The sequence below is a fragment of the Sarcophilus harrisii genome, chromosome X (genome assembly GCF_902635505.1).
Source record: "Sarcophilus harrisii chromosome X, mSarHar1.11, whole genome shotgun sequence".
Taxonomy (NCBI): Eukaryota; Metazoa; Chordata; class Mammalia; order Dasyuromorphia; family Dasyuridae; genus Sarcophilus; species Sarcophilus harrisii.
This window is the reverse complement of record NC_045432.1, coordinates 54,436,839-54,461,093: the sequence shown is the minus strand read 5'-3', so window position 1 is coordinate 54,461,093 and position 24,255 is coordinate 54,436,839. Positions and strand designations below refer to the sequence as shown.

The 24,255-nt window shown below is 36.3% G+C and overlaps 1 protein-coding gene across 3 annotated transcripts in view; it reads right to left on the bottom strand.

Annotated features, from left to right (window-relative positions):
• Positions 1-7,487: 7,487 nt before the first annotated feature.
• Positions 7,488-24,255, bottom strand: part of ZNF275 (zinc finger protein 275) — a 49,689-nt gene continuing 32,921 nt past the window's right edge. For 2 of the 3 annotated variants that reach the window (XR_004230602.1, XR_004230603.1), the window contains 4 exons: positions 21,139-21,315; positions 20,322-20,392; positions 15,503-15,567; positions 7,488-11,252 (listed from right to left, as the gene is read on the bottom strand). The gene's annotated coding sequence lies outside the window, so the exon portion shown is untranslated. Of the gene's footprint in view, positions 11,253-15,502; positions 15,568-20,321; positions 20,393-20,668; positions 20,858-21,138; positions 21,316-24,255 lie in introns of those variants that run through there. The other variant, XR_004230604.1, reaches the window with a different exon arrangement.

Genomic DNA, 24,255 nt, shown 5'->3' with positions numbered 1-24,255 from the left:
TAAATAGCTACATGTTTACATATGTGATCTGAGAACCCTCTTCATGTGTTAACAGTGGCAGAAACACTATGTAATAGTGCAGAGCTTCTTAAACCTTTTCCACTCGTGAGCCCTTTTCACTCTAGGGTACAGAGGTATATAAAACAGGTACACAAATCACTTAGTGACAATAAATCATAACTGCAACTCCCACATTTAGTTGAGACTCCATATGGGATCATGAACTACAGTTTAAGATGCTGAGTAATAGAGAATGTATTAAGGCCATAGGTACTTTTAAAAATAATTTGTTATCTTTTTTAATACCACTGTTGTAAAGGTGACCATACTGACTAATCACTAACTCGCCACATAAAGTGTTTAATGGAATGCTTTAAGGGCATATTTGAATATTAAATCAGCTACAGCTGAATAGATAGAATCAACCGGAAAGATTAGGGAAGGTGGTGGCAGAACCTTTCTGACTACTTCACAATACTGTTTTCCCCTCTCTCAAGACAAATTCATTTGTTTGAACACAGGCCTGGCTATTATATTTTTTGATAGAATTACATTCAAGCGCATGAAATGGCTATTCTAAACTCAAACTGAAAACAGCATCAAATAAACAATAATCCTCAGATTCAGACATAGTAGGCGTTATTGCCACTACAAGTGTTTTTGTCCTCCTCACAGTAACATCCTTTGGTTTTAAAGAACATACCCAAAGTTGTTCTATGATAATCCCCAGTATATCTGTATATACACCAGGATGGAACAAGGGTGGAATATGGAAGAAATATACCCTCAATGATTTGAGTCATACTTTCACAATACTGTATGTACAAACACTAAAGTAAAATCCAACTCAATGCTGCTGGTGTGGAATACAGAATCCATTCAAGAAAAAACACAGGTGAACCTTAATTTCTAAAATACCAGGATACCATATAATCCTGTGTGACTCTAAAACTCTTTTCTTCCCATTTTGTTCTCCAACAGCCCAATGTAACTTGCCTTATGAGACATATTTAATAGCCATGAGTAGGATTTAGTACAAGCATTTTCAAATAACCTTGTTTTCTGCTGATCCATTTTACAAATGCAAGATATCCTGACCTATGTAGTATTGGACATGGCATGCTTTAGAGGCTAGAGACTAGCTAAAGAGTTAAGCGTCAGTTAAGAAATACAGGCCATGAACAATTTTAATGGTACCTCTGGATTGGGGGAAGAGTGAAAGGTAGGGTGGTTTTGTTTTGCCATTTGCTAACTTTGTTACCCTGAGCCATAAAGCTTTTAGTCTTAACTCCTAATGAACTAAAATTGTATAGCTGTCATCTGTTTGGAGCAGTGAGCTGCTGTGCTTTGGGAAATTTAATGCACCAGAGAGAGCAAGGCTATGAGAACACATAATCCCTCTTCCCCACGCTCCTCAACTCGCTATCATACACAAATTTGCTAAGCGAGATAGAGAATCAGCCAGACTCCATTCTCATCATCTTTCTTTCCTTCCTTCATCCTCAACCAAATATACTACTAAAAAGTTCCCAAAGCAGAGGCAACAGACAAAATCTTGTCTCCCCATCAATCACTGGCCTAGAGATCTTGGGAAGTGAGGGAAACTGGAGAAATGTGTCAGAGATGGGAATCTTCCCTATACCCAAAGGCAATGGTGGGAAGCCATCTTTTGATGCTGCTGTATCTCACGAACTGATCTGAGGACGTTGGTTCTTACGTGGCACAGATGGTTGTCGTGAGATTCGTTCTACAGACCTGGAGCAGGACACAGTCTTCCTTCTAGAAGCGCCTGGAAAAAATCCTCAGTACCTCTGTCTTTGACCTCTCATCAGAGGTCGCAGCTGATGGAAAAAAATATCTTCCAATTAGTCGCATTACTTTATATAAATTTGGGGTGGGGAAGGCTTCTCATTTACATTTCTGCCATTATGGCAAACTTACCACATATAAGCCATCCATTTAGAAGTCATTTTCTGACAGTTGGGTAACAGGATAGATGAATCACCTCTTCAATGCTCAAAAAAGCCCCCAGGACCTAACACACTGGAATATCTTAGACTTAAATCACCTAACCCCAAAATAAGAATTCAAGCTTAGCAAGCTGGTATAAAGAATAAACTAATAAATGATTCCCCCCACCCCCTCCCGGGCAATTAGGATTCAGTAACTTGCCTAAGGTCACACAGCTAGGGAGCATTAAGTACCTGGGGCCAGATCAGGTCCTCCTGACTTCAGGACTGGTGCTCTATCTACTGTACCACCTAGCTACCTCACTATTAAACGACTTTAAAAAAGATAAATTTTAAAAAATTGCCTTCAATAGGCATTATTATTTTTAATGTTTATTGAAGTGAATATTAACTATGAAGAAGAAAGTAAGTAGAAAGAGGAAAACTTTAAAAAAGGAAAAATTAATTAATACAGTAGTTATGAATGTTACAAAAGTATTCAAAAACAGACCTTTTGCTCATAAGGAGAGTCAAAGATCTTAAAGTTGTAACTACTCCAGAAGGAAATTATATGAGAATATTCAAACAGAGTAAACTGGAAATCATGGCAGCCAAATGAAGAAATTAGTAATCATATTCATAATTGGGGAGAGCAAATAAAATTGAGGGAAAAAAATTATATTTGTACCCTTACTAATAATGTAATTTAAGATTAAAAAATGTTTACTTAGAAATAACCTCTAATTTATAGGAATGCTATAAAACAGGAGAAAAGAATATATAAGATAAAAGGCAAAAAAAAAAGTCAAAATATTCTATAAAAAAAGCAAGATGACTGAAAATTATTAATGGAAGAATTCAAAGAAAACTAATAAAAAGCAAATAAAGCAATACCCATATGGGGGCAAAATTCTTGATTTTCAAATTTAAAGATAATATCTAAATGGAAAAAAATTATGGGATTAAAAATAGCTACAAATTTTGCAAAAGCCATGCTTTGAAAAAAACAAAAACAAAAAACATATTCCTGCACATAAGCAAAGAAAAATACAAGAAGTCTCACGTCAATCTAAGGATAAAAGTTTTTTGTTTTTTTTTTTAAATACCATTTTAGGATCTACAAAAGTTCATGATCTTGGCAATCAGAATAAAGATGTGTCCCAAAGAGAAAAGTACTGTCTTAATATGAAAACAAAATATTGCCAAGTACATTAGGAGAAAGGAAAAGCACTCTTTCTACTTTCTCTCCCTCTGGGTGGATTATAAATAACCCTCAAAATTGAGGAGTTAAACTTCTATCAAGAATTAGAAGGGGGAAAAAAAAAAGAGTCAGGAGGAAGGGACAGATCCACTGTTTGATATAAATGAAATAATATTAAGAAGCCAGAAAGAATAAGTCTTCTTTCACTAGACCTAGTTAAGAAAAAAAAAATTGGTTAAAATGGATCTAAGCCTGAGATAAGGAAACAATACACTAATCATGTGACTACTTTAAATAATTTCAAGTCTCTAGGTCCAGATGGACAACATCCTAAGATACTGAAAAAACTTACAGAAAAACTGAAAGAAAACTTACAGAGGAACAAGTATTGGCAACCTCTGAGTAGTTATATAAATAGGAGTCACAACTGAAGAAATGGGCAATATTCCTATTTGGAAAATGGTGGATTATGCAAAATATAGATGGGTGAGCTTAATGCCAGGCAGGTCCTGGCAAAATTCTAGAACAGATTTTTTAAATATTATTTGTAAGTAGTAAAAAAAGAAAGTAACGTTCATTAGAAAACTGAGATTCAATAAGAATCCATAGTAACTGCCTCAAATAAAAAACAGTTGAAGGAATAAATATTTAGGTTGGAAAAAAGAAGACATGGTGTAGGTATGATTTCCCAACATTCCAGGGGCTGGCATAAAGAAAATTTTCTTTCTGTATAGTTCCACAGGGAAGAACTGTGTGTGACCCAATGCAGGCTACAAAAAGACCAATTTTGATTCCATAAAAGCAACAACTTAATAACAACTGTAATTGTACAGTCTCCTGGTGAGGTTGCTGTCATTGGAAATGTTCAAAATAAGACTGCCAGGGAAGTGATAAACTGGATTTCTCTTCAATAGATTGTGAGATGTTGGACTATGTGACCTGGGAGATTTCTTATAACTCTGCAATTTTAATTCAAATTTCAGCTCTTAATTCAACTAACAAATCAAAGTAAGATACTGGTGCGGGAAGGGAGAGGAAGAACCACCTGAAAGAACTAAATCATTATTTAAAAAAAAAAAAAAAATCACCTAAATAACATTGTAAAAATATACACTAATATATAAGTAAACTAATTTGCCATAAAACCTAAACAGATATACCAAGGATTACCAACAGATATATAATATAATCAACATTCTTAGAATCAAACTGGATATAGCATTACCACATCATGAGAATGGAAGCTTTAAAACTAAGAAAACAATTTTGATCCGGGTAATTAGATAATAAATGCATGTATTATGATGTGTAAAAAAATTTCATAGAAAATGCAAAGTTTAAAAAAAAAACTACTAAAGAAAAGTAATTAATACAAAGTATAGATGAATGGCATAATATATATTAAAACTCAGACAAAAAAAAACCCCAGCAAAAATATAATGAATTAAAGTTAAATCCTCTCATCTGCAGGAAAAGCAAAATAAGTTCCTAAAAAGGAAATCCACTATACAGTTATAAACAAAAGTCATAACAATGGTCAGAACCAATTTGAACAAATACAGCTAAAAAGCAAAGGGCACTGAGCTGGTAGATTCAATCTGTGAAGGTCTCCTTCTACCTTAAGTTCCACCTCTTCTGGCATTGATCACTCAGTTCTTCCTGCTGCAACTAAGTCCACTTGATTACTTAAGAGATGGAATTCCTTCAGAATAGTTTAAGCCTCTTTAGAGTACAAGGCATTTAATTTTATCAACCTCTCCCTAAGCCTTGTGGCTACCATCTTCCAGATCTCTAGGATATTCTCTTACCTTACAGGAAAACTTCAGGACCTGGCTTACTTCTTTCCATCTCAAACTCCAACATCCTCCTCTGTGGTTTCAGTATTTCACTGACTACAACTACCCTATCATCTTGGTATTGAATCTTGAATTCAATCTCTAATACCCCTCTCTACTCATTTCACTCACTTAAATAAGTGGTGAAAGCTTAAATTCCTGTCACTCCCTAAAACTGCTTCACCTCCAAGATACTCAACTCTGAAACTCTCAAGTCCTTCATTATCTTACTCTTCCTCAAGATCTTCCTAGTCTCTACTTTCTTGCTCTTATCTCTGTTCTGAATTTACTTTGCTCCCTTCAGTCTTAAGCCTAGTTAGCCACTTCAAAAATATAATTTCCACTCTAAATCCCCTGACCTGCCATTATTTCCACGCTGGTGAGGCTTTATTCCAACTTAATCACCTCATTCACCCTTTCTGTACCTTTTCAACTATAAGATCACTCACAGAGTTAAGTCATAAAACCAAGCTGACCCCCCCATAGAAATTCCTGCTACCTTCTCTGAGAACTCACTAGTACATGTATTTCTTTTATTCATGACTATCTCCAGATCACACAGTGAGTGACCAAATGTGTCTCGTAAAGGCCCTAAATCTATTCCTATCAGCAGGTCACTTTGACTTCTATTTTGCAATTAAGATTAAAGCCACTAGTCAGGAGCTCTCATTGCCCTTCTCTACTCTTCAAAACCACTTTCCCTTTTCCTTTATCCCTTCCACATTCTCTCCAGGCCAGGATTAAGTAGCCCTCTCCATCCCATTCAGCATTTTCCAGGATCTTGCTCTAGCAAAATATTTTTCTTCTCATGTTTAAAGCTCTCCCTTTATCACTCCTTTTCTTTGGCCTACAAAGCTTCACCTCCTCTATTCTAAAACAAAACAATTAAGTTTCTCAATTCTATTCTCAAGCCATTTTCTTTATCAAACCTCCCTTGACTGCTAAACTTCTAGAAAAGGTGGCCCATTACTCACTCGAGCTATTTCTTGGGATCTGGATTCTATTCACAGTACTCTAAAAAAATTCCTCCGAGATTACCAGTAACCTCAATTTCCAAATCCAACCATCTTCTCTTAGTCAGCAATCCTCCTTAATCTTTCTATAATCAATGTCAATTACCTCCTTGAAATCTTCTCTTTTGGTTGTCATGATACTTCTCTTTCCAAATGACCATAGGTTTTTACTTTTCTTTGATGGTTTTTCTTCCTTCTCTTTTTACTAATCTCACCCACTCCTACAGCTTTAATTATCTATACAGGTCTTAAATCCACATAACAAGATGGCAGAGTGCAACAAGTGCAAGCAAGCACCAGACGTCACCACATATTGTTCTGTTACAAATTGAAAACTGAACCCATGCCCCTTTGCTGCCAACTTGCCTATTTCTATAAACGTACTGCCATCACTTGAAGTCAAAGGTCAAAGTATTTCAAGTCTTCCTTCTCTCGGTGTAGCTAATCAGTTGCTTAATCCTGTTAATTCTACATCCATAAATCTCTTCAGTCTATCTTTCTATCCATGAAGTTATTGCCTTAGTTCAATCCTTATCGCCTACCACTTGAATGACTGCAATCTCATTGTTTTTTCCCTATAGTTAGTCTCTCCTCTTTATTCATCCTTTATACAGCTGCCAAAATCTTTCTAAGGCAAAGCTCTGATGTAATACCCCTACAAAAAAGCCCCCACAGTATTCCCATACTGCCTACTGGACAAAATATGTATTTCTCAGCTTGGCATTTAAGGCTTTCTACAATCTGGCAACAACTTACCTTTCTAGCCAAATTGGACTACAAGATGGTACCTCAGTCTCTTCTTGCTTATTTTTGTCTGTGCCTTCTCAAAGGCTACCTACCTACCATCCATAGAGGCTACTTTATTATATCCCTTGTTTATTAAAGTGCTTCTCTTCCTTCAAAGCCCATCTTAGTTGCCACTTTCTATAGGAAGCCTTCCCTGATTCCTCACCAGAGAATGTGGAGGGGGGCAAAATAACAAGATCTTACCTGAGGCCCCAAGCTATTCCTCATGAGAATCCTTCCTAACATAAAGCATTCTTCCTTTCTATTTCTCAGAGCTTTATCTTAACCTTTTGTTTGTGTACATATAGACTGCATGCTCCTTGACAGCAGACATTGGTGTATGTCTTTACCACCTACCTAGCACAGTGCCTTAGGCAATTAATACATTTTGTTGAAACAAAAGTTGAAACGTTTTACAATTGGTACACATGTAAAATTAGCAACTTTCTTGGGGAAAAAAGACCTAAATGATAAAAGTGATAAAAGACACATCCCTTGCTGGGCACAAGTTGTTCCATAGGAGGACAGGACCTAAAGAAATTCAAGACAAAATTGAAACAAATTACAATGAGAATGACATTGGCAGCAAATTTATTTTTGCAGCACAATGAAGAAGAGTTATACCATCTTTAAACGCATGGTTTATAAACTATGTTTTTTGTAATACCAGAAAAGGAAAATCACAATAACAAACAAGACGTGCGACAAATCCAAGATGTCAACACTTACATTTAATATAATGAAAAACACTTTAAGTACAGAGAAATGTTCAGAAAAACATTTTGTACCATCCTAAAATAAAATTTCAAAAATACCAAAGGGTGATTAAAAAGCAAACAAATACTTTCATTAGTCAAAGAAAACTACACTCAGCAACTTCAAGTTCACACTATGAAAATATGATCTACTGATTTCCAGGATATTTGCCAATCCTGCTTAATGATATAAACAAATGGCTGTCTTCCTCTTCATCCTCAGTGACTGCTGAATCTACACTGATGGCCCTAATCAGTTCCTTAATTTTCTCCACTACCTGGCATTATTTCTCTGAAAGTTATTTATAATTTTCTACTTTCTAATATTCCCATTTGCTGACTGTAAATCTGATTTGCCTTCATTCTGATTTACAGTCCACTAAAACCCTTCCTAGTCACTTACCTGCCTACCTAGCCTGTATCTCCATGGTCAGATACAAATATATATTTTTAATTCAATCTTACAATTTCTTGTCCCCTTTGAGGGCAAATGGCATGTAATGCCAATCCCCAATCTTGAGTAATACCGAGTTTACCTCAAAGCCATCAGGACTGCCAGCCTAGCACATGGAATTTTACTATTGCAAGGGATATATGGGAGTTTTATTAACAGAGTACTCAACTACCTTAAATAGCCATGAAAAGGGTTTCCTCTGTTTATGGAACAGGATATTTTTACAGAAAGGTTTAAATATAACGGCAAATGCCGTCACAATACAGATACAAATTAAGCAGCCACAGGTTTCTTCTCTGCTTAGGGAAGGTGGCAGTTGTTCAAGGTCCAGGTATAGTAATCTGGCCCTGTCTAGATACAACACTAAGCTAAAAATGAAGGGCCAATACAATCTAGAGAAAGGATTCCACCAAGGTGTACATTTGTCTTTCAAGTTGGAGATACTGATTTATTAGACTCTGAAATCTAAATCTCAGCCAGGTTACTTCCACTCAAGTCTTTGAGACCCCTAGCTGGTAGACTACTGTATCTTCTTAAAATTGAGATCCTGAGCAGGTAACTTGAAGAGGCTTGAAGGTCTAGAATAGTTTCAGGACCTTAACATACATAGGTGCTGGACTCAGCAGTTAGCAGCCTCCTTCTGCTGTAGGTCTTTGCATGTTAATCTGTCTTCTACTTTCCTAACTGCATAGGAGTCCAACACTGGGCTGTAGCCCAGAAGTAAAAATCACAAAGCCCTACATCATGATAATGACAGCATACCCAGAAAGGATCTAATAAAAAATCCACTGGATAGATACAGATCTATGAACAATAAGGTCAGGGCTGTAAACCCAGATAACAATTTTAAGGTAGAGTCATATTTTGACAGAGTAGTGATCCAGTATTCCATCCTTGAGAACATGTGAGTAGGGTCCATGTGTCCTGGAGTTGTGCTTTCAAGGTGGAGCATCACCCAGATAGATAGCATGCTTGGTCCTGCAGAAGCGAGTTTTCCACCAACCAACAGGGCTGAGCCTGCAGGATCCTTATATATGACTTGATATAGACAGGTAGTTCTAGTTCTGCAAAATTTATCTGGTCCCACGAGTCAAAAATGTAAAGTTCAGAGATTTGGGGGAAATACACACACACACACACACACACACATCTATTGATACACATCCACACATACATATAGATATATATCTCTCTCATATAGTTACTAACTCAATCTAGGGTTCTCAAACTAGGGTATGCCCCACCTGTATAGGGCACAGGGGTTCAGCCCTGATTGTCCTGAATTCCATCATTAAATACATCCACATCGTCATTCCAGTGCCAGTAAACTTTCCAAATCCAAGGCTTCCCTCCCTTCCTCGATCCCTGCCCTCTAGTTTCTGATCATTAAGAAAACATCCCAAGAAAATAAAGTATCTTTTCTTAGTAAAAGGTGAGGGCTTAGTTTCAACCTTAAAGAAAGTCTGCACAAACCTTTGCCAAAATACAGGATGGAACATAAAACCATGATAACAGGTATCTAAACAATCTCATAAAACTTGCCCATTTCCCAAACATCCTAGAAGGCACACATAGATAGGCACTACCCCAAACCCAAGACAGCAATAGCACAAAGCTGATAATGAAAAATACTGAATCAAAAGTTTTCCCAACACTGTGACACTTTCCCCATCCTATCAAATAGTTGAGGCAAAATTCCTTGGCTTGAGCTAGGAGTAGCCTCTGCGGATATGGATGGAGCACAGGTCCAAACCTGGTGCTTTGTCTTTGTTGTTGTTGTTGGGAAAAAGAACAAGGCAGGTCAGACTAAAAAGAGAGGTGGTCAACAGGTAAAAGCTAAGCTGACGGGGGTATGACTTCTTCAAGAGGCTTGAAAGGGTTGTTTCATATGTTCGAGGTCATCAACTTGATAATATGCAGGGAAGGCAGCTTCTACAGGGCTCATTGTAGTAAGAGTACTTAGGGAGAGCAGTTGATTCAAGAAAGAAACTCGTAGGTTCTAGTCTCTTAACCCTGGGAATATCAGGGTCTTTAATTTCACAGTTTTATAAAATCTAGCACTAGTCTGGATATTTCAAGATGCAACAAATCTTTATGTCTCATTCCTATATTAATTGCATTCAAAGGTTCAAATATCAGGTTTGAATTTTCTGATGCTGAATGAGGTCCAAGCTCAAATTGAGGCCTTAAATACACTGTTTACATTCGTTAAGGGTTTCTTTCCACTCTGACATTTAAAAGCATCAAAGAACTACCTGAAGATTTTCCAACATTCTTTCCATTCATAGGATATTTCTCAAACATGACTTATCTTAAGTGCAATCAAGATGTGCTCCATGAAGGCTTTCCCATATTCATTACATAGGAAGTCAATCTAGCTTGAATTTTCTGATCAAGGCATGCTGAACTCTACTTGAAGAGCTTCCCACATTAATTACATTCACGGGGCTCCACTGTAAATTCTGATATCTAATGAGATTCGAATTGATAGAAGGCTTTCCCACATCCATTATCTTCATAGAGTTTCTCTCCACTGTCAATTCTCTGATATTCAAAAAGCTACTGCTAAGTTTTCTCCACACTCATTAAAATTCTAGGATTTAATTTCACTGTAGATTCTCTGATGTTTAATGTCAGATGAGCTCCTGCCAGAGACTCTTCTAGTCTTTAGTCATAAGGTCTCTTTTTAGTATGAATTTTCTGGGGTTCAGATATGGTTTGAGTCGATCCTGAAGCCTTTCTCACATTCATTACACTTAAAAGTTTCCTCTGTCCTATGTATTTTCTGATGATGAATAATTTTGATTTAACTTTGTAGGAGGTTGTTTGGTTTTTTCTCCCCAGATTTGTTCCACAGAGTTTCCCTCTGTCATCTTAAAAACTCTGCATTCTGCTTGAAGCTGTGGTCAAATAAACCATATTCCAGGGTTCTCCCTCCTACAGGATCTCTCTTATGTTAGAAGTTTTAAATTGTCCCACATTCGAAAACATATACAGCCTCTCTCCCCAGTGAAGACACTCTTCTGCTAAATGTTATAAGCCTGAAACCTTTTTCCTGAGACAGATAATGAGAGACTGCGTCGCAGTGGCATTTTAGGCTGCGTCTCTAACCTACAATCACTGCCAGAGGCTTGTCCACAGTTGGGACCCATGAGAATGTTCCTTGGGAATCCTGATGATAATATGCCCTGTGATTGGACTTCTTCAGAAATTTCCCACTTCGGAACAGACTCCATGCTCTCAGTTTCAGTCCTGTCATCTGAAATGATAAATAGAAAACACCAATGGGGGTACTTCTGAAAAGAGGGCGCAGTGACAAGAGTGCAGAGGAGTCAGACTCCTCACGATTCCCCTGAAAAACTAATAGAAACATCCAAAGAAACCATACCACTAAAAATTCACAAAAAATTAAAGCATACCAAAATGACAATGAACAAACCAAAGGGTTCCAATATAATGCAAAAATATTATAGAATAAGGGAACCAAGCACAAATGTATCAAGAAATGTCTATAGAAAGAGAAACAGTGAAAAGAATCCTGAGAGAGCTCCAAAATGGACACATTCAAAGAATTTAGGGAAGAACTAGTAAGAAAATCAGAAGAATTAAAAGATTTCAATAAAGCTAAAAATACTTAGAAAAACTGGAGGAAAAAAAAAGAAGAAAAAATTCAAATTCCTTCAAGAAAAAACTGATACAGTCTGAAAACATCAATTTTTAAAATTAAAAACAAAATGAATGCAGCTGAAGACCAAATAGCAGATAATGCAGCAGTGGAAGCAGAAAAAACAAGCCCAGAAAACAAATGGACTGGGAGGATATTGAGAAACTGTATAGCAAGACAATTTAGGAATGAGCAACTTCAGAATCACTGGACTCCCATAAAACATTAAAGTGTCATACCCTTGTATTTACAAGTAACTGTCCTGCTCAAGGGAAACAAGTGACACTGGAAATAAGAAGAATCTACATAATTAAGGAAAATCAAAATAACTCAACTCTCCTAGGCATACTGATCTCCAAGCTTTATTTCAAGGCACCAGAAGGAAGACGAGACATCTGCTATCAAACTCATCAATTAAGTACTCACTAGATTTTTTTCTACAAGAGCAAGGAACGAATGGAAAAGTATATACAACACATAAAATTGAAAACTATGGGCTACAGCCCAGACATTCTAAGTAAACAGTCTAAGGGCAAGAGATGAACATTTAAGAAGGAAAGCAATTCTAAAGAATTTTGAATATGTATATATTTCAACAGAGATTTCACCAAAGTGGAAGCCTTTAAAGCTTAGATAGCAAATACTAAGAATACTTATTTTGAAATCAAGATTGACTATTCAACCAGTGATAAAACTAGTGTTTCCTAAATTACTTCATGTTAAAAAAAAAGGAGCCCTATGGCCCAGACAAAAAAAGAGGAGAGGGAGAGGGGGAAAGAAAAGGGAGAACATAGCAACTCCCAAAGTGAAGCTAAAATCTTCAAGAGGGAATTATAATAATCATAGCATAAAAGAGGAATATTGTTAGGTTATGATTTCATTGTTTAGCTTAGTAAAAGAAATAAGAAAAGTTACTACTCCTTTCTGACAAACAAGTACATAACTATTAAAGAATTATAGAAGTCAAATTCAACTTTTATAGTTAATAGAAACAAACAGAACTCTCTGCTAAAGAAAATAGTCTACAGCATTGATCAAAAAGGAGATCTCATGTCTGATTTATAAGAAGCATATTTAGTAGACTTGCAAAACTTTAAAAATTAAACCAGATTTTGTTATACTACATCTAAATCAAGAAAAAACAAGATGGATGACTCACAAATAAAGCAATTACATTATGCCTAAAGTTAGTAACAGATAAGCAAATATAATAATCAGAGCATATCAATTTTAAGTATATATGCACTAAATATAAGATTTTTTTAAAAAAGCTTGAAATCTTGCATTAAGTAGCAAGAAATTTTAACAGCATTAGATTTCAATATCTTAATATCAGAATTTAATAAATCAAACCAGAAAATAAATAAGATTAGAGAGTTGAACAATGAAGTTACTGGTTTTACAAAGAAAATAAGGGAAAAGAATTACTAAGAGGAATTATAAAAGTAAATTTTAGAAGTCAAAAATAATATGTGTTATATTTACTACCCATAATAGACTGAATTAACCTCTCTTTACTAAATAAATCCAGGATAAAAGAAGTTATAAAACAGATATTTCAAAGCTATTTATGGGATATTGTCAAGTCAATGTTCAGATGCAAACTAAAACACATAAAGAGAATGAAAGCATTTTAAAAAGGAATAAAGCAACATACTAAAGGGAAAGAGACATCATGAAAATCACTACAGAAATTAATAAAATGGAAAATGATGTAAGTAAAATGATAAATTAAACTAAGGGCTGTTTTTCTTTAAAAAATTATAAAAGCTGATAAACACAATTTTAATTAGTCACACTTTTAACAAGAAAAAACCAAGAACCTCAAATTATTAAAATTAGATATGAAAAATGGAAGATCATAAGAAATGGAAAGAAATTAAGAAAATTATCAGAGAATACCACATATAGCTTTATCCCAAGAAATACTTTCATGAATCATGAAGAAATGGATGAGTATCTACAAAAAGTGTAAGATATCCAAACTGAGGAAACAGAAAAAAATCTAAATAAATTGATTTTGAAAAGAGAAATTAGGGAGACCATTAAAGGAGCTGTATTTCCTCATCCCCTCCAAAAGGTACCAGTCCCAAACCAAGTCACAATGAATCTTCCCACACGTTCAAAAACCCAAACCATCCCCATATTATATAGACTACTAATTTAAAAGACTATATGTAACCTAGTTTTTTAAGAGACATATATGGTTTTGATCCTCAAATTTGGCAAAGATAAGGCTGAAAAAGAAAATCAATGTCCAACATCATTAATGACGCATAAATATGAAATAAAATACTGGCAAACAGAATTTATCAATATATTTCTCCCCCACCCAGCTAAAATGACTTATTATAAATATATTATAAATGACATTGGAAAATAAGGTTGATTTAAAGTTAAATATATATATATATATATTATATATAATAAATCATATCAACAACAAAAAAATTTATCAACAGATGCAGAAAGTCTTTGATAAAATGTAGTAATGAATTAAAATATTAAAAAAGACAATCAAAGAAATATAAAAAAATAAAGGGATAAGTGGCCAAAAAGAGGTTAAAATATCTCTATTTGCCAGTGCCATAATCATATATCAAAAAAAATCTAAGACATTAGACATTCCCTCCAAAAAATTGAGATACTAAGTAACTGCAGCAAGTTAGCAGGATATAAGATAAACTTATAAAAATGATCTGCATTTTGTAATCACCAATAAAAGAAAGAAAAAGGTGACCAGAAAATAGACATCATTTACAATGATAAAATTTATAAAATATTTGTTACAGACTTACCAAGACAAGAGACCTGTACAGACACAGACCTGAAACTATTTTAACTTAAATCAGATATTACCTGAAAATGGTTGAGTTAAAGCTAACGTAAATATCACTATTTCCCAAACTAATTCATAGATTTAATACCAATCAAAATACTCATGAGCTACTTTATAAAATTAGATAAACCCATTAAAAGCCCAAGCAAGAATATCTTGGGAAACTATGGACTGAAATGGGACTTGCCCTATCAGATTTCAAATAGTCAAAAACTGATATTTGATTAAAAAATAGATCAATGGAAAAAATAGAAAATTCAGAAAGAAAATTTAGTATACACAAATGCTAATAAACTCAAAAGAAAAAAGAAATTATTCAATGAAAAATTCTTCAGAAAATTGGGTAGCAACACAGAAAAAAATTAATTTTGAGGCATATATCATACCTTATGCTAAAATCAATGTCATCTGGACCAATAATCTAATGATTTTTAAATCCTAATAGACGTAGAAATTAAAAGGGTAGCAAATTTATCTCAATTGTAGAAAAGACAAAATTTCTTTGTTTATTATCAAATGATCGAAGTATAAGAAAAAAATCGACACATCTAACTATACAAAAATAAGAGAACTACTATCCCAATGGAGATGTGATCAAAGAGATGAAATACAATTCTCAAAGGGGAAACAATTTCTCCATTAATTAACCACTTGAAAAAGTTGTTCAAACTCTCCAAATCACTGAAATGAAACAACTTAGGATATTCCTTTATAATACCCAATTTAAGTGACAAAAATTGGCCCCAAACCATCAAAATACATGGTGGCGAGGTTGTGGGGGAAAAAGGCACTCTATTTCGTTCTTGGTGAAATTATAAAGTGATCCAAACTTTAGTTGAGGTGACTGATCTGGCAATGCACAATAAAAATTGTAAAATCAGTCATACCTTTCAATCAAATGATTCTAGTGTTGGGAAAATATCCAAAAAATGCTATGTAAAGAAAAATAAACTATGCATAATTCATAATTCTCATTTGTAATAGTAAAAAACTGGAAACTACTTACATGTCCAACGACCAGGAAACGGATGAATAAAGTGTGGTATAGCAATGTAATGGACTATGATTGCACTGTAAAAAATAACAGTTATGAAGAATACAAACAAATATGAACAGATTCCAACAATTGAATAAAAAGCAATAAAAAGTAGAATTAAGAGATTACTCTTTACATTACATTACACAATGATTACTGCTATATAAAAAAATGACAACAAAACTAAATATACAGTGAGAAAATAAACAGGAAGGGGATACAGGAAATAAGTTATTATTAACAAATACTTTCCAATAAAAAGTGTAATTCCTATTTTATAGATTTATCAAGGGACATAATTCTTTGTTTTTGTTGAGAATGCTAATTTGGTTTAAAAAACAAAACAAAATACCTGAAACCATTTTTAAATAAATAAATAAAAACAAAAGCACTAATGCTACCTGCCTGTCTCAGAAAGAAATCGACTCACCTGAAAGCAAGAGACAGAATCCTTAAAGAACTAGTAACAGCTTTTCAAACAATTCAATGAATATTTAATAAACACTTACCTTACCAGAGGGGGAACAGCACTGCTGTATGATTTATTCAATTAAACACTGCTGAATGATTTATTAAATTCAACAAACCTACTAAGTACATAGCACTACACCCGTTGTTGGGAATACAAAGACAAAACAAAACTGTCCCTGCCCTCTCAAGAGATTTACATTCTATTGGAGGAAAAAAAGTATATACATAGAAAATTAAATACAAAATACAACAAAAGTAATGTTCAAGGTGAAAACACCAGCAAATCTGGGATATTAGGGTAGGATTCCTGTAGGAGTTAGCAACTGAGCTCAGCTTTGAAAGAAGCCAGGGGTTCTTGAAGGTAATAGTAAGGAAGGAGTATGGAGGTGAAGGAGACTCGTGACAAAATCAAGCCAATGAGTTTAGCTGGCACATAATTTATAAAGGAGAGTAATATACAAGTCTGGAAAAGTAAGCTGCATCCAGACTGTGACATGGTCAAGCCTCTGCTTTCAGAAGACCACTTTGGAGTATAGAGAATATCAGGGAAACTTGAGATAAGCAAACCACCCTTCAGGCTATTATGATAATCCAGAGTAAAGGTAGCTAGGTAATATAGTGGACAGTTCACCAGGCTAGAAAGATTCATCCTTGTGAATTCAAATCTGGCCTTAGACAGTTACTAGCTGTATGATCTTGGGAAAGTTACTTAACCTGGTTTGCTGCCTCAGTTTCCTCATCTGTAAAATGAACTGGAGAATAAAAATGGCAAAGCATTCCAACTTCTTACCCCAAGTGGAGTCACAGAAGATTCACACAACTGAACAACAAAGTGATAAGGCCTACACTAGTATGACGGCAGTTATGAGAGGGACATGTTATATTTAAGAAATGTTGCAAAGGTGGACACCATGGGATTTGGCAACTAATTGAATACAGAGTCAGATTGAGGATGACACCAAGATTGTGAGTCTTAGAAGGATGGTAGTAACCTCATCAGGAGTAGGAAAGTTAAGAAGGGAAGGATGGGGGAAAAGAAAATGAGTTCAGTTTTGGAAACATTAAGTTTAAGATGTCTACAGGTCATCTAATTTGAGATGTTCAAAAAGCTGTTGGAGAAGCAAGTTTGGAGTTAAGGAGAGAAGGTAAGGTCAGATAAATAGATCTATATAATATATAATTATACACTAGATAATAGATAAATTATCTGAACAGATATGATAGTTGAATCCATAGGTGTTGAAGTCGCTAAGCAAACTAGTTTAGAGGCAGCAGAATACCCAAGACAAAGCCTTTAAGGGATATTAAATCTAGCAAGGATTGAGGAGACAGGTTAAGAGGAAATGAAAACCTAGAGAGAAGAAATAATCAAGAAGAGGATGGTAGTCCAAGTCTGTAAGTTTCAAGAAATATGACGACTAAGAAGAAGGCATTAGATTTGACACTTAAAGGTAACTGGTCTTTAAAAAAAAAAAAAAATAAAAAAATAATTGGTACTGTAAGGAAAGCAATTTCAGTTCAACAATGTTGGAAACCAAACTGTAAAAAGTTAAGAGAAGTAAAAGGTATCACTTGGAGACAACTTTCAAGGAGTTTTGTTACATAAGAGAGATAAAAGACAATGGCTAGCAAGAATGGATGGATCAAGGAGGGTTTTTTAAAGGATGGAAATGACATGGGTTTATTTGTAGCCAGTAAACAAGGAGAGATTACAAGTTACTAAGTGGGGATAATGAAGGGGGAAATATGCTGGAAAAGATAAGATGGAATGGAATAAAAGATGCATGTAAAGGGGTCTGCCTTGGCAAGAAGAAGGTCCATCTTTTCACGTGAGACAGGGTGAAGAGCAAATAGTGGAAGACATCTGGATGATATCATCTGGTGGGGAAGGGAGGAGCTCTCAATAAATGACCTCAAATTTTTCAGTGAAACAAGAGGCAAGATTTTCAGCTGGAAAAGTTAAAGGAGAGGGAGCTATAGGAGGATTGAGAAAAGGTTTGAAAAAGCTGCTGTAGTGAGTTGAACAGTAACTCCATTAGAGAAGTATAAAAAGATTGCTCTGTCACAATGAGGGCTCAGTTGAAATTATGAAATATAAATCTTTTAGTAGACCCAGTCAATACAGCTGTGGTTTTCTCTAGAGTCTTTCAGCAACACAAACAGGAACAAAGCCAAAAGATGAAGGGAGTAATCTGAGATTGAGGATTGGCAGGGCAAGAAGTGATAGGGGAAAAAAAGGGCAAGGACTAAAAGTAGAAGACAGTGTAGAGTTGAACTGCTCAAGACACAAAAGGTAGCCAAGTAAAGAGTAATGAGTAGTGGTCTCTGAAAGAACTGAGGAAGAGTAGTGATCACAATTAGGATAAAAAGCAACATTAGGGGTTGTAAAGACAAACAGAAATATGGAATGACAAAAAATTAGGATCAAATAAAGGAATTTCAGAACTTGTTAATATGGAAGTGGAATGCTTAGGGGTAATGGAAAAATCAAAGATATGACCATTCCTACGTGTAGCTGTGGTGGGATGAAGGAGTAGGTCATGGGAAATGAATAAATTGAGGAACTGGGAAGTTACAGTGCTTAATGGCACAAATATATTGAAAGCTCCAATTATGAAAATAGGAGATGAGAGAAAAACTGAACCAGGCATTAAATTCATTGAGGAAATAAGGTGGCTTGGAAGTTGTAAACTAAGTTCCCCTAAAATAAAATGTTGGCCTATGCCATAAGGTTTAATTCAAGACTCATAAAATTACAAAATAAAAAATCCACTTCACCTTTCCAAATCCATCTATAGTAATACCCAAGTAACAAAACAGTTACATTCCATGAAGATATTTAACATGAAAAACATGATTTCCCGAGGCAGAGTTCAATGTCAGGGCAAGTTGCATGGTAAGAAATGATCACAATATTAATTGCAGTATGACAAAAGAATCTTTGGTGACAATATGCCCAAAGTTCAGAAGATGAGTTATTTCCTTAGTAAAACAGAAGAACTGAGCTATAAAAGGCCCATTCCCACTCCCAACAACTTAAAAATAAGGAAAAGTTAAATTAATACGACTGCAATTCTAATTCTTATTTTCTGCTGTAAAAATAAGTAGATTCAAGCATACTAAATTACCCAAATGCTCTTTGGTCCTTTTTGGACCTAAATGCTGGTCCTTTTTATCTCTGGCAAACTACCTCATACAGAGTAGGAGCTTAATAACTGAAGAGTTGAATGGGATAAACATGAGATTATAGTAGAAGGACCCTTTAACAGCAATAACCAAAATAAAACTAATTCTAAAAAGTTTTCAAAATTACTTAAGTTCTTTAAACTGATCTGACAAGCTACAAGGACTGTAGTGGACCTCTATGTCTTTCATCTTGGGCATCAAGGCATTTACAGCACTTGTGTTCTCAACATAGGAATGAGGGATTATTTAAGAAGGGGAGAACATCTTATTTTAAGAATATTAATACTAAGTAAACTGAATAAAGGGACCAGCCAACTTTTGTATTTATATCCCCAGCTCCTATTCGTGGGTATTAGATTCTTAATAAATGTTGATTGACAAAATTTAGCTTTTATGTATCCACTCATATCAGCTTTTTGGAGGGCAATAAACTCACTATGTACAAATAAGTAAATTACAGAGTTCGGCTTTGTCCAACACAAGGAATTGTCTTATTTAAGGATTCCTTAAGTTCCTGGAATTCAGCCTTTTGCAGACCAACTAAGAGGCAAAGTTAGAATTTTAAAGGAACTTCAGGACAATTATCCAATTCCACTGGGCTTTATGTATTTATATTTACTTTTTTATATTATTATATTTGTCTTTTAAAATATATATTAACATGTTGATATATATTTAAAATAATATTTATTATATTTATCTTTTCATCAAAAAGCTTTGTTCAACTATTTAAGGCAAATGCCTTTTAATAGCATTTCTGACACAAAGACACCTACAACTACATTTTATTTAGAGGTATTATTATTTATAGGTACCTTCTCTCCAGCTTAGATGAAATATTTGCTGTGTGATCTTAGACAAAACTACAACCTTTCTGAATGTTATTTTATTGATAAAAACTAGGGATTGAGTCAAGATGAATTTAAGGCTCCTTCCAGCTCTAAAGTTCTCCGAATATATGCTCTGGAAATATAAAATTACCACTGTCCCAAATTAGATCATAAACATTGGCCAATATCTCTTCATTTTGTAACTCTACAGGGTACTAAGTAAAACTATATTTGTCAATTTTAAAAATCACATTTATGTAAGACTTTACTATTGAGAAAGACATACCAAAATTCAAACTTACCAAAGAGAGTCTTTGCCGTACAAAAGACTGGACCCGGTGGACCAACCAAATGAATGGGACCCCAAGTTCCCCTAAATAGTGGAAATACAAAGGCTGAGATTTATCACTCAAAAATCACTTTTTTAAGCAGGGAAAGAAGAATAAAATTAGACTTTGGGTAAGGAGTACTATCAAGCAGGCAACAAACATTAATGGGAGAATAATGACGGACATAACAGCACTAATTACAGCTCACATTAATCCATTCCTCAGAAGTTTACAATCTAATTCTTCAAAACTTTTCTAAGTATTATTCTCCCCACTTTACAGGTGGGAAAAACGAAGCTAAAAGATATTAAATGACTTACCCCAAATCACGCAGCAAGAAAGTGTAAGACAGCTAAACTCTAAACTCTTTATCTGGTCATTCAGGGCCCTCCCCAGATCAGGCTTCGATTTACTTTTCCAGTCTTACCTCCAAGCCAGGAAACACAACTCCCGCCAAACTGGAGAACTCATGGCATTAAGGGCGGGGGCTTGGGTGGTAGTGGAGAGGGAGGCTGGGGGGGGGGGCGGGGGGGGCGCAAAAGAGGGGGAGGCGGGACAAGGGCGGGGGGGGGAGGGGTGGTGCGCGCGATCCGACAGTGCAAAGCTCGAAAGGCCGCATGGCGCGGGCTAGGGGCGGCCGGAGGGGGAGGGGGAGAGGCACAGAGAGCCAAGGGAGGAGAACAAGGGTCCCCCGTAGGCTAGGGGAGTAGGGGGGCCAAGCCCGGGAATTAAGGGGAAGGGGTCCGCGAGGGCGGGGAGGAGCAGCCCTTGCAGCCCCAAACGCACTTACCTGAGGCGGGAAAGGACAATGGCACCTGGGCTGAGGCAGGGCAAGACGCAGACTACAGAGTCCTCCGTCGCGCCCCTCTCTCTCTCCGAGGACACTTCCGGCTCCGCTCTAGGATGTTCTGGAGGACTCTCTTTCTCGTTGGTCGAGCCCACTCGCTGTGGACGAGAAGGCGGGGCCCTGGAAGAGAAAGGATCTTGTTGGGAGGCGGGAGGAAGACTACGCTCCAAAACTGAGTTAAGCGGAGAATGAGGTGGGAAAGAAGGAGGCGAGCAGACAGAGCAGCTGTAGAAGAGAGTTCCACTGGGGAGTCTTAGGGTCTCAAAGATCTAGAGCTGGATGAGATCTCGGGAAATTAATCTATGTCCCTCTCTTTACAGATGGGGAAACTGAGACCAAGGAAGGTTGCGTAGCTTGCTTTAGATCATACTCTTTAGTGAGTAGCAAAGCCAAATTCTTTGATTCCAGATTCAAGGCTTTTCCCACTGTACCACTCTAGGGTTCACAATCTCTACATCTCCAGTTTCCAAGGAACTGTAACCAAGGTTACCAGACTGGGATGAATGTTTTGAAATGGAGAGAAGAAACTCTGAAGGGATCACCAGATCATAGGATTATAGATTTAGAGCTGGAAAAAAACCTCTGTAGGTCATAATCTAACCCTCTTATTTTAGAGAAGGGGAAACTGAGGCTTACAGAGGGGAAGGGGCTCACTCAGGTCACATAGATAATTTATGTTCACAATGGATGCCTTCCATCTTCTCTATAAAGAAAAGCATCTCTCCTTGAAGAAAATGATATCTTGGGATGCCTCAGGTCTGACTTACCAGCCTGGGGACCAACATGAAGAGGCATCTCTCTTCTTTCCCTAATATCTTTCCTAATAATCATGAGATCTTTGCAAAAGTGTTGAGTCAACCGGTTCTAGTCGCAGCCAGATCAATTCTCAAAACTTCAAGGAAAAGGAGCTGAGTCACAAAATGCTAGAATCTTAAAAGGGGACCCTGGAGGTCCAGTCCCAATATCTTCCTAAATGAAGAAATCCCACCTGTAGCATTCCAGACAGCCCAGCTCCTCCAAATCCCACCACAGCTCTCAAGAAACAATTACCCTAGTCTAGGGGCACTAGGGCCAAAAAAGGCTCTGCCAATCCTGGATCTCAACTAAGGATCTGGGCCTCATCCTAAGGGAACTGGGGACAACTTCACCTGGCTAACTATATTTCAGCCTCCCTTTCAATGATGCTACAAAGATAAGTTGGGGTGAGAAGGGGAGAAATCACTTGTGCTGTAGGAAATATGAACTGGAATCCATTTATGAAACTAGCTGTGGGGAAGAGGACCAGAAAGAAAGAACATTATTGAGGCTCCTGTGAAGATGCCCAAATGCCCATTACCCAGGGATAGAGGTTGAGTCTCAAATAGAAGACCTGAGGGTGGGGGGAACAACCAATAACTCCTGACTGCCTGAAGTTTTCCATTTAGTCACTATGCTTGTAATTCCACAAAGCTATAAATTCCTCAGAGAGGATTAAGGGAGAAAAGGATTTTCACTCACACTGTGAATTCCTTTAGTCATATTATGCCGTTAACACACATCACAATGAGAGAATGGGTATTGGGGGGGGGGGGGGGGGAGAACTATTTTGGAGTCTGGAGAAAACCTTTGAGGTGAGTTTGTGGCAGCCTGAGTAGTGCCATTATGGGGGCCTTTGGACACTAGACAAGGATCCTTAGAAAGGAGGATAAAAGAGACACCAGGAGGCTGGAAAAAGTGGGTAAAATGGAAGCATATGGTGGTAATATTTACCAATACCAGCTTTTTGTAGCTACCTGAGACCAGTCAACAAGCATTTATTAAGTGCCCACTGTGTGTCAGGCACTGTTAGAGACTGCGGATACAAAGAAAGGCAAAAGACAGACAGCCCCTGTTCTCAAGAGGCTCATGGTCTAAAGGGGGAGACAACCTGCAAATAATTCTGAGATGGAAATCCCTTGGCCCTTTATTCCCATCAGGCCCAAGTTATCTGTTCCCAGGACAAATTATAATCCCATTCAGCCACACAAGTGCAAAGTTTAGGGGAACATGGGCTGAAGGAGTTTAAGTTAGAGGGGAAAAACGCCATAGTGGAAAGAATATTTCACACATACACACACACTCACTCTGAGGTCTGGATCCTAACATCACAGGAAGTCAATTTGTGGTTGACCAACGGAAATCAATAGCTAGTCATAAATGTCTGGATCTCAACAGTTTGGGACGTAGAAAAATACAAACTAGTCTCACAATAGATACTCTGGCAGGTTCATTTTCACTAGCTCTATCACCCAATGCAAATTATATATATATGTAAAGTATATATATGTTGTAAATATTTACATATGTAAATTCTATATTTTCAGAGATGGAGAGCTGCAGGGAGAATAGTGCAACTTTTTGTCTTGGTCACAATTTCTTCCTGTTTTCCCCTCTCTCCCCTCCTTTTTACATTTTTTTTATAAATTTCAGGTTGTTTTTAAAGAAACATTTTATTACTGTTCTTTTTGTAACACAGAGGTCCATAGATTTAGACCTTAGACATCACCCTCCCATTTGATAGCTAAGGATTCTAAGACCAGATCTGAAAAATATAATGACTTTCCCATGGTCAGTTGGTATTAAGAAGCAGAGCCTCCCTTACCCCAAGATTGATTCCTCCCTTGTGATAAAGAAAATTAAAGCCCAAATACCAGATACAATGAGAACATCTGCCAAGGTTTCCAATATTACATCCCTAATCTAAGGAAGTTGGTATGTTCCAGTATCTGTTCTTCAGCTGAGTAGAACCAAGAGAACATTATACACAGTAACAAGATAATGTGATGATCAACTGTAATGGACTTGGCTCTTTTCAACAATGAGGTGGCAATCAAGGCAATTCCAATAGACTTGTGATGGAAAGAGCCATCAGCATCCAGAGAGAGAACTATGGAGATTGAATATGGATCAATGCATAGTATTTTCACCTTTTATTTTTGGTTGTTGTTATTTTGTGTTTTTTTTCCTTTTGATCTGATTTTTTCTTGCATAGCATGACAAATATGGATATATTTAGAAGAATTGCACATGTTTAACCTATAC